The sequence below is a fragment of the Crocodylus porosus genome, unplaced genomic scaffold, assembly GCF_001723895.1.
Source record: "Crocodylus porosus isolate Cpor-Errol unplaced genomic scaffold, CroPor_comp1, whole genome shotgun sequence".
NCBI lineage: Eukaryota > Metazoa > Chordata > Crocodylia > Crocodylidae > Crocodylus > Crocodylus porosus.
In genome coordinates, this window is record NW_017728947.1 from 75,852,417 (window position 1) to 75,862,809 (window position 10,393).

Consider the following 10,393-nt stretch of genomic DNA (forward strand, 5'->3'; position numbering starts at 1 on the left):
GTCTTTTGTGTGCTTTGGGGTTGTTTTTCTTAGATGGAGGGTTTTTGTTACCATAATTTGGCTTTACCTTATAGTGCCCTGTAGACTTTATAGTGCAAACTGAAAGCTCCTGCTCCTGCTTTGTAAGAATATGTGGGCTAATTTTAGAACAGGTACAGTAATTGCAGGTGTCAAGATGGGATAAGGAAGGACAAACAGTAGGTCACATGGTTATACTATTTAGGCATGTGCTGGGGTAGTGCAATTAAAATGGAAATGCAACATGATGATCATGCAGTGACCTGCCGCAGAAGGTTGCAAAAGAACATAAATTGAAGCTATTCCCCAGTGCCGCTTACCTAAGAATTATATACAAAATGGGAGAAATAGCAGGGAAGGGGAGTTTCTTCTCAGAAGCCTCTTTTGGAATCACGCTCCTCATGTCACCAGATTCAACAATCTGCCGTCATCCCATTCTGCATTCTTCCTTCTTGCTGCAACACCCAACGTTCTTCATTGCTGGAAGTCAGAACTGTTGCGCATATACATGTGAGAACAATTAACAGTGCTAATTTAGGTCCATGTGGCATGTGCGGTTGCACAGGGAATATTTGCGTAGCCTTCAATCTTGTCTTAAATATGGCTTAATTACTGGTTATTTCGATGACAAATTGTGCCCTAAAGCCAATCTTGCATGGAATGTGATAAAGACTAGATCTGTTAACTACAGGTTTGTGTTTTCTTTTTAAACCCATATTTCACACTGAAAAAATCAACATTAAAATAATTACTTTGCCCTTGTGAAGATTTCAGAGCTCTTTACAGGCACTGATGATTTAATATTCTGTTGTAGTCAGGTTCTCACACACTTTTAAGTCAGCTTGTTGTCTCATCTCCCCAGATACGAAATGAAATTTTTTTTTTGAGGGTGGGCATTGTAAATGTTTCGATACGATTATGGTCTGGGAGGCAGGTTAAAAAGCCTAACTTGGGCTTGAAGTGGAAGGTGGTGAGGTTTGTGATCATCTTTAATTCATGCTGGAGTTTATAGTTTTGGATCAGCTCCAGAGAAAAACTCTCTTCTGTGCAGACACACTTCATACTTTTTGTAGACAGCTCTCTCATGTTAGATGATCAGTGTGGGCTGCTGTAATCCTTGGAACTTTAGATATGTTTAAGTGTTTTGAGGATAAGAACCAGCACTTTGAACTTGCTAGGCTTCACCAAAGCCTTGTTCAGTAGGTAGGGATTATGCTCCCATTTTAGCTGATGGGGAAAATCAAGATAGAGAGTGGATTCAGTTCAGAAACCGCCTTCTGGTGCCCTATTCTAACCTTGGGATGGAGTGCCCAATTGAATACACAGGGCCTGGGGCTCCCCATGAGTCTGGAAATTTGGCAGTGGGAGAGCTGTGCCACTGCTCTTGCACCACCAAATTTTCAGACTCATGGGGAATCCCATGGGTCAGATGATATGGGGCTGTGGGCCAGGGGTTGTGCCCCCCTGTGCTAGATTTTTCTGTGACTTAGATATAGTTAACCAGAAGGTACTGATAAAGTATTTACACAACCTGGCGAGTATTTGCAGGACAGCTGTAAATTGGTTCTACTTTTCCCAGCAAGAAGATCCCAGATGGTGATAGGTGAGTATTCATTATCCCTTTGGGACCTTTCCTGTGGGGTTCCCCATGGCTCCCTCTTGTATTTACTGTTCAGTATTTATATGAGGCCTGTGGGTGAGATTTCAATGGCAATTTGGAGTGAAGTGCTGATGACACCCAGATCTACCTCTCTTCATCTGACCCAGACCTTGCAGTCTCAGTCCTCTTCCAGTGCCTGGCTGCAGTTGGGGAGTGGATGTGGTTGAACCAATTGAAACTGAATCCAGACAAGACAGAGTTCACAGTGGTGGCAACAATGTTTGACTTGTTGTGGGGGAGGGGCACCTGCCACTGTCAGGGTTCATCCTCCCCAAGTTTCTCAGGTTTGCAGCCTTGGGGTATTTTTGGATCCTTTACTCTGGTTGGACCTTTAGGTGATGGCCATGGTTGCAGAAGCCTTTCATCAGCTCTACCTGCTGAGGAGGTGTGATCCTTTCTTTCAGATTCAGATCCAGCTGCCATCATCCATGCCTTTGTAACCTCCAGACTAGACTACTGCAGTGCATTCTATGCAGGGCTGCTCTTGATGACTGGAGGTTGCAGCTGGTGCAGAACACAGTGGCCTGTCTTCTGACACGGTGGGGCATCAAAAGCACATAACTTCAGTGCTCCAGAGTCTGCACTGGCTCCCAATAGCTTTCCAAATAAAACTCAATGTGCTTGTTTTGACCTACAAGGCCCTATATGGCTTGGGGCCCTACATACCTAAGGATCTGCCTTCTCCCTTATGCCAGGTTACAGTCCTTAAGGTCAGCCAAGAGAAACCTCCTACAAGTACCACTAATGTACTAAGTCTGCTCAGCAAAAATGCGTGGGAAGTTGTTCTCAGCAGTCACTCCTCAGCTCTGGCACTCCCTCCCCCTTGAAGTTTGCCAGAGCCTGAGCTGGGACATCTTTTGGAATCAGTGTAAGACCTTCCTTTTTGGACAGACATTTTGCAAACAAAGATGGGCTGGGATCTTGTTCAGGAGGTTTCTGTATTATGTTGATACTATACTTGGTTTTTAAGTTGTTTTGTTTTCCTGTTCACTCTCCTGTTTTATAAGTTTTGTTCTCTTACTGCAAGCTGCTCTGAGCCTCTGTTGTGGGCAGTGTTGTATACATCAAATACATATATTGTAAGACCAAATTGATTTTTGAAAGCTTGGGGCCCAAATGATACGTGGGGGTCCAACTAGATCTCCCCTCCCCCATGTTGCCTATCTGGCTGAGTTCATTGTGCTCTCAGCTGCCTCTCTTTTGGCTAGAGCCTAGGTATGATTCTCTATCTCTGGCTTTATTTCCTGCTGTGTCTTGTTTGTTGTTTGCTAGATCCTGACCTTGCAGTAGAGGGTCTGGCACGACTTACTCACTACAGATTCATAGATGTTAGGGTTGGAAGGGACCTCAGTAGGTCATTGAGTCTGACCCCCTGCCTTGGGCAGGAAAGAGCCTTGGGGTCAGACAACCCCAGCTAGGTGATTGTCCCATCTTCTGTTGAAGACCCCAGGGTAAGGGAGAGTACCACCTTCCTTGGAAGCCCATTCCAGATTCTGGCAACCCTTACTGTGAAGAAGTTCTTTCTGATGTCCGACCTAAATCTGCTCTCTGTCAATTTGTGGCCATTGTTGCTAGTTACTCCAGGGGCCTGCCGTAGTAAACAGGGCAATCCCCTGATGAATTTATAGGCAGCCACAAGATCACCTCTCAGCCTTCTCTTGCGAAGGCTAGGGATCCAGGTCACTCAGTCTCTCCTTGTAAGGCCTTGCCTTCAGGCCTCTGACCATACAAGTGGCCCTCCTCTGAACCCTCTCAAGATTCTCCACATCCCTCTTGAAGTGTGGTGCCCAAAACTAGAGGCAGTACTCCAACTGTGGCCTGACCACTGATGCATAGAGGGGAAGCATCACTTCCCTGGACCTGTTTGTTATGCATCTGCTAATGCATGATAAAGTGCTGTTAGCCTTGTTGATCACTTCGTCACATTGGTGACTCATGTTCATCTTGGAGTCAACTATGACTCCAAGTTCCCTTTCCACTGCTGCACTGCTGTGGTCACCCCCCAGCCTGTAAGTGTGCTGGTGGTCCTTTTTTGCTCAGGTGTAGCACTTTGCACTTGTCTTTGTTGAACTGCATCCTATTTCATTCTGCCCATTTTTCCAACCTGTCCAAATCCACCTGGATCTGTTCCCCGACCCTCTGGTGTGTTAACTTTGCCCCATAATTTGGTATCATCTGTGAACTTGGACAGGGTGCTCTCCATCCCCTCATCCAAGTCACTGATAAAGACATTGAATAGCATGCTGGCTTGCATCCATAGATGCTTCTCAAGCAAATTGCGGGGCAACATTCTCCCCTTGTACTCAGCCTTGGTGAGGCCGCAGCTGGAGTACTGTATCCAGTTTTGGGCTTCACAATTCAAAAAGGATGTGGAGAAGCTTGAGAGAGTCTAGAGAAGAGCCACGTGCATGATCAGAGGTCAGGAAAACAGACCTTACGATGACAGGCTGAGAGCCATGGGGTCTTTAGCCTGGAAAAGCACAGGGTGATCTGATGGCCACCTATAAGTTTATCAAGGGTGACTACCAGTATCTGGGGGAACGTTTGTTCACCAGAGCACCCCAGGGGCTGATGAGGTCGAATGGTTATAAATTACTGCAAGACCCTTTCAGGCTGGACATAAGGAAGAATTTCTTTACTGTCCGAGCCCCCGAGGTCTGGAACAGCCTGCCATCGGAGGTGGTTTAAGCACCTACATTGAACACCTTCAAGAGCAAATTGGATGCTTATCTTGCTGGGATCCTATGACCCCAGCTGACTTCCTGCCCTTCAGGCAGGGGACTGGACTCGATGATCTTCCGAGGTCCCTTCCAGCCCTAATGTCTATGAAATCTATGAAATTATGAAAATCAGTCCAAGAACTGAGCCTTGCAGGACTCCACTGCCCCCATCTTTCCAGGTGGATATTGAGCTGTCCACCACCACTCTCTGGGTACAACCCCTAAGCCAATTTGCCACCCACCTGACCATGTAATCATCTATATCACAGCCTGTCAGTTTATCTACGAGAACAGAATGAGATACTGTATTGAAGGCCTTCTTAAAGTCTAGGCAGATGACATCTACCTCGACTCCTGCATCTAAGCATTTTGTGACCATAAAAAGAAACAAGGTTAGTCAGGCAAGAGCTACCTGCAATGAACCCGTGCTGATTTCCTTTCCACGTTATTTCTCCTTCTGAGCTCCCACAAATGTGATCCTTAATGCTTTTTTCCAGACTTTTCCCAAGGACAGAGGTGAGACTAACTGGTCTATAGGTTCCTCTCTCCTCCCCTTCTTGAAAATAGGGACCACATTGGCCCCTTTCCAGTCCTCTGGGACCTGACTGGAGCACCATGAGTGCTCGAACAGCCATGCCAGTGGCTCTGCTATGACACTGACCAATTCCTTTAGCACCCTTTGATGAAGTTCATTTGGGCCCGCTGATTTTAACACATCCAGCCCCTCCAAGTGCCCCTTCACTAAGTCTGTGCTAACAGTTGGTGGGTTGGTGTCTCTCCTGAGTCTGTGATCCAGTTGGAGGATTTGTCTTGGTCTGTGTCTAGGAATACAGATGCAAAGAACTCATTGAAGAGCTCAGCTTTGTCCTCCCTCTCTGTCACTAATTGGCCTATTGTCCTGTAGGGGTCCTATGCTACCCTGCATCTTCCTTTTGCTCCCTGTAAACCTGAAGAAGGACTTTTTGTTGTCCTTGATTTTTGTTGCCAGCCTAAATTATAATCCTGCTTTGACCTTCCTAACTGATTCCCTGCAAGTGCAAGCCAGGGAGGTATACTCCTCTTTGGTAGCTACCCGTTTCCACAGCCAGTATGCCTCTTTCTTTGCCCTTAGGCTTTCCTGGATTTCTCTGTCCAACCAAGAGGGCCCTTTGCCCCCTTTTATGCGCAATAGGATTGTCTCCTTCTGCACCCATAGGATCGCTCCCTTGCGGAATGACCACCCTTCCTGGACCCCTATTTTGCCAATGCTCTTGAGCTGTAATGCCTCACTAACTAATCCCCTGAGCACACTGAAGTTAGCCTTTCTGAAGTCTAGTACTTCAGCCCTGATGGTTAGTTTACTTGCCCTTTGCCAGATAGTGAATTCAATCAATCAATGGTCACTATCCCCTACGTTACCTTGTACTTGCAGATTCCCCACTGGGTCATCCCGTGTAGCTAACACCAAGTCCAGCAAGGCATTTCCCCTAGTGGGATCATATACCTCCTGCATTAGTTGAAGCATGCAAATTAGGAACCTACATGAGCAGTTAAGATTTGGCTGACTGCTTGTCTTAGCCAAAGTCAGGGTAGTTTAGGTCACCCATGAGAACCATATCTCTCGACCATATAGTCTCTGAGAGCGGTCTGGAGAATTCCAGGTCTAGCTTGTCTTCCTGGTGTGCTGGTCTATAGTAGACCCCCCACTACCAAGTCCCTATAACCACCTTGGGCTCCCTGGGCTTTTCCTTGTGTCTAACGCTGTATGACTGCATTGTGCCATTCTTCTGGGCTGCTTCCCACTTCTCAGCTTTGCTTTGAACCAACCTGTGGTCACTGCCCCTTCCTTCTGGGGCTGCATCTGACGACAGTGCCTCTGTGTTCTCTTGGGTTTTGCTACCTACACTTGCTGCATGTTCTGTGCTGCTTACCCTCCAGTGCTGTGCCCTCTGTTGGTCAGCTGCAATATGGCCAGGGTAGGACAGTCAAGTGTGATACTGATCCACTGGGAGCCCTACTATGTGTATACAGGCTTATACCACACAGACAATCAGGTTCCTTGTTCTTGCCAGGTGGCCAGCATGTGCTGCCTGCCTAACTGCTTCCCCTCTCACTGCTTTCCGCTTCCCTTGGTGGATTCTAGAGAACAAGAAAGAGGTAAGGAAAGCAGAAGTGACCAGGTACTTCCACCAGGGCACCAATCCATAGCTGCCCAAGCAACCCTTTCCTCCAACTGCCTTAGCCGTCTGGCTCAGATGACCCACTGTACCAGCAAACCCACCCTGCCCAGCTACAGTCCTGGTGTATCCACCTGCCATACCCAGCCCATTGTTTAATGATTCCCTTCCCGAAACGCACCTTCCTGCACAGTGAGAGGCTGTGTGCTTGGGGTACCTGGCCAAATTCTTTGTAGCAGGGGCAGGTTGTGGCTAGTTGCCTGACTTGCCTCTGAATTTTTTTGTTTTGCAGTACTGTGGTCTTTAAACTATACTTGGAACAGGCTGTTCTTCCTCTTTAAGGTCCAGGGGGGGCTGGAGATTGCCAGCTGCTTTATCAGGTTCACCTCTGGGAAGGAATCAGTCATATAAAGGACTGAAAGTCCTTCCGGTGAAGAACGTAAACTGGACGAGGAGTGAGAAGCTGCATGGCTGACCTCAGCCATTTGCCATGAACCCGTCTTGCTCCATGGGGCAGTTCCCAGAGGCTGACAAAGAACTGTGTGGGAAGGGCCTATTTAGAGATCATGGGCAAAGCTGCCTCATAGTGGTGTTTGTGTGTGTTACAATGGCTGCTGAAGGCCCCATCTGGGATCAGGGCCCATTGTGCTAGGTGCTGTACATGCACAAACCAAGGGAGCTCCTGTCCAAAAGAGTTTATAGCTTAAACTGGCCAGGCAGAGAAAGGCTGCAAGGCAAACCAAAGAGGACTTGGCTAAGATTGCTCAGCAAGTCAGTGGCAAAGTCAGAACTGGAACACAGTTCCCTAGATTCCCAGTCCTGTGTCTTGTCAACTAGTCCATCCTGCCTCCCAGGTAGGTACTGGTATTAACTAACTGCTTAAGCACATGCATAGGCCAAATTAGGTCCTTGGTGGGTCTTTGGCCATTGCTTTTTGAGGAAGTAGTCTTTCTTTGTGTCCTTCTATAAACTGGAATTCCTTTGCTGAAAGGCAGCTGATTAAAATAGGTTACTATCCACTTGGCGATTCTATTTCAGGCCATTTTCTTGGCGGGGTGGGGGGGAATGAACTGGGGCTTCCCAAATCCTAGTGAGGCCACTATTCCATAGCCTGCCAGCTCTGACCAGAATCTGGTGAAGGTTGGGCCGCTGCAGGTCCCCAGGGTACCTGGCATCAGCTTGAGCTGGTGGCAGGAAATAAAAGGTGAGGGATAGAGACAGCTCTCCTGGCACCTTGGAGATTGCAGCTCCTCTGGCCCCCAGGAATGTACTCGGCAGAGCTGCCCGCATAGGAAAACAAACAGAGTCTGAACCAGAACAAACAGACTTGGGTGTTGGTAGCAAATGGGCCAAGGCTCCATGTGCTGGCGTCATCCCTGCCCGTGCCAGCACGTTGTCATAGGAACAGCTGGATTATTTTACAATCCAGCTGCGGAGCCAATTCTCCAAAGGAGTAAACTGGAGGAAGGAGAGAGGGGCGGGCAGAAGAGCCTGATGCTGCATTTCTTCTGGTAACTGAAGGGCGGGGAAGTTGGAGCATGTCAGGGGAAAGAGAGAGAGAGCTCTTACTGGCATAATCACAATACCAGAGCCTGTCATTTTTAGATAACTGAGAGTCTATCATTTTTTTCCTCCCAGCTGAGATCTGGAAATTGAATGTGTGGGGTGGGGGAGGCGAGGGGAAGAGCAGGAATGTCAGGAGGTTTAGGTAGAGGACACAGGGTAGCTCTGGACAGTGGTAAGTTATTAGTTAACCACTTATCATTGTGGACTCTGTTGCAAAGCACCTTGATCTCTAGTTGTTCAGCTCCTGGGGACACAGCTCAGAATGTCTGTAGCTACACTGAAATAGGCCAAGTGGATCACATGGCTAATGGGCTCTCCCAGAAAAAGTGGGGATTCTCCTCTCTGGGTTTCTCAGTGGGTCCCATATCCTCCCTTTTGCAGACTGACAGTTTTTTGGGGGGAGAGGCTGTGTCTATCATCTGTATAGCACTGAACGTAATAGTGGAACTTAAAAAGATAATAATCACAAGAGCCTGTGGTTATTGGTCCAGTAGGACCCACAGGGTTTCTGTGGTCACATTAATCAATCGCTGCTGTCTCTCTTCTCAGAAATTCTCACTGGGGAGGAGGCTTGGGCCAAAGGTGCTTAGATATCCAGTAGTTGTGAAATAGCACCTGCCTTTCTTGCTGGGAGTGGTGGGAGCTTCCAGCTTTGGAGGGATGGAGGTCCTTATCCGGGAGTTGGGCATGAAATGTAGACAGGAATGACATGAGGAAATATAGGAGGCTGGCAAAATGATCTGCCTTCCTAACCCATTAGAGCAGTCTGTGAAGAGGGCTGCTTTGTGGCTTACCATGACTGGGCTTACAGGCATTGTGTTTGGTTTAATATTAAAACCAACTTCCCCAAGTTCTGTGGCATCTTCTCTGGTGCCTAGAAATTGTTTCTAATGCTGCAGCAGCCGATAGGCTGTGCAATGGCAGGGAATGACCACTAGATGGTGAAATGGTTTGACTCTCAGCTGTTTGTAACAGAGAACTCTAGTGAGTCAACCCACACGCTAGGATTTTTGCTATGCAGATCTCTAGCTGTGGCATGACCCCTTTCTCTACCAGACTGCTGGTGCTGGTGCTGGTGCTGGTGCTGGTGGGAGCCTACTGCAGTATGGCCAAGGCACTTTAACCATCACATTGGCTAACTTGTTCAGGACTTGTATCTGGTCTCTCTTAGCCCTTATTCCCCCTTGGTTGTCTCTGGAGTGCCTTGAAGGTACAGGCACACTTTTCCTACAATAATTCTCTGCATAGGCTAGGCCAACAGCTCCAGCTGACATGTGCTCAGTTTACAGGTAAAATATGGCATTTTAATGGTCATCCCAGTCACATCCAGCCATCACAGATTCAACCTTGGTAGCCTGGTTTGCCCCAGGAGAAATACTAATGACTACCAATGCAAGAGACACTTCAGCGCTGGTGTAGTGACAGTATAACCTCAATGGGGACAGATTCATTTTGGAACATGATTGTCTTGCTTCCTTCTCCATCTAGAGATGTGGGTCCAGCCCTATTCAAACTAAGAAACAGGCCTCCCATCAGGTTTCATTGTGCTGTTCTCAACCCACTGGGCTTCTGATGCTGCCATGACTCAGGTTCTGCTTATTTACTAATGCTTGCTGTGGCTGTAAAGCAACTAATAATCTTGTGGGGAGGTCTAGGCTGATTGCTGCAACTGGATGGACCTTTAGGGCTGGTTCTCTCAGGCCAATCAAGTTCTGAGAGCCTGGGGGACTCTATAGACCTCCGCTCTGAAACAGGTACCTTGGACACTGTGGACAGCCAGACAGCCCCAATGCCTGCTGTGCATAATTGGGACAATGGGACTGATTTAAATCTTACAGCCTGGTTGATGCATGTGTGTGACAGGGTTACTCTGTCCTAGGGATTTAACCCATCATTATGTGGGAAGTGAGTTGTCTTGGCCTTTCACACTGTTAGCAGACTATCTGATCTGTAGATTTGTGCTGCCAGGTGACTGGGAGAGTGTGGAGAATGGGGTCTGTGCCATAGAGCTCTTTATTGTAAATTAAAAGGATATCAATAAATCCACATGCAGCCCCACTTCCAAACAATGCCTTACAGAGGTTTATAGCTGACCTGGCAGGAGACATAGTTTCATAGTTTCATAGTAGCTAGAGTCGGAAGGGACCTAGGTAGATCATCTAGTCCGACCCCCTGCCTGAGCAGGAAAGAGCACCGGGGTCAGATGACCCCTGCAAGGTGCTCATCTAACTTCCTTTTAAAAATCCCCAGGCTTGGAGCCTGCACCACTTCCC